Source organism: Propithecus coquereli, unplaced genomic scaffold (genome assembly GCF_000956105.1).
Source record: "Propithecus coquereli isolate 6110/MARCELLA unplaced genomic scaffold, Pcoq_1.0 Scaffold545, whole genome shotgun sequence".
Classification (NCBI taxonomy): Eukaryota; Metazoa; Chordata; class Mammalia; order Primates; family Indriidae; genus Propithecus; species Propithecus coquereli.
This window is the reverse complement of record NW_012151341.1, coordinates 20,307-21,711: the sequence shown is the minus strand read 5'-3', so window position 1 is coordinate 21,711 and position 1,405 is coordinate 20,307.

Sequence of the window (1,405 nt, the reverse complement as noted above, 5' to 3'; positions counted from 1 at the left end):
CATTATATTAATTCTTGGATACCTCTACAACCATAGTTTAGAAGACAAAGAAGCATGAATAGCTAGCATGACTACAAAATGATACCTAATTTTATGTAAAAATACATTATGTTCATGTTATCTGAGGGCAAGAATTTTATGATTTAATTACTTTGAAATTTCTCTACCTAATGATTTTCATTACTCAAATTTTCCCTACATTTCAAAGCAGCATCTACCTCTGATGAAGGGAGAAATGCAGCCCACCACCTTCACAGCACTGAAATGCAATTGCCTTTTTATCAAGGACATAGGGCAACAGTTACAAAGAAGCATTATGTGGGTCCTGAACCATATAGTAACGGGAATATAAATTGAGGATCATAGATTGCACAATTTCAGTACTGAGCACTGGATTCCATCTGTCAAGATCTGTGAAAGACCTGAGATTTTATTCTATTTGCAATGAATAAGCTAGCCTTCCAAGTTGTATAGATTCTTATAAAAGACACAAAACTCCTGGGTCAGAGACAAAGAATTTTATTATTCATGGCATAGCAAGCAGCATGAGCTCCTGTCTTAGTTCAGGCTCTTGTGACAAAATACCAGAGACTAGGTGACTTATAAAGAATAGAAACTTATTTCTCATAGTTATGGAGTATGGGGAGTCCAAGATGAAGGCATTAGCAGACTCAGTGTCTGGGGAGGGTCTGATTCTCAGTTCCTAGATAGAGACTTCTCTCTGTATCATCACATGATGAAACATTTCTCTTGGGAGTCCCAGATCCTCATGATCTAATGACATCCCAAAGGTTTCACCTCCGTGACCTAATCACCTCCTAATACCATCACCTTGTCGGGGGGAGGATTTTAACATATGGATTTGTGGGGTACATAAACATTCAGACCATGGCAGCTTTGATATTCACTCATCCCAAGAGGGTGATGCGGAATACCTCAGGTAAATGGTGTGCACACAATGGGTCACAGCTAAAGAATCCCCAGGTTTAGGAAACTCCCATTCTCATAAGAGGGATGCTATCAAGTCTGCACAACATTTACCCTAGAGGGAAATATTACGTCTTTATTGTCCTGATCAGGAAATAAATCTCCAGAGGGAGTCACTATCTCTATTTTTGAAAGCTATTCATTATAAAAGTATCCTTGAAAAGATTGTACAGAAAAAAGACCTATCAATGCCTCTTCAAAAAAACATGCAGAAATACAAGAGACTATGGAGAATTCCCTCCCAACAGCTATCCATGTGATTTAAAATAAATTATTTTATGTGTATGTATGACATTCAGGGCCTTATACGGTGCAGGGAGCAAATCAGAGGCATCTCTTGCCTGGATCAATGCGTGGTGCTGACAGCAGTGAACAAAAACGTTTTATTTCACAGAACTTATATTCTGGTGGTAGAGAT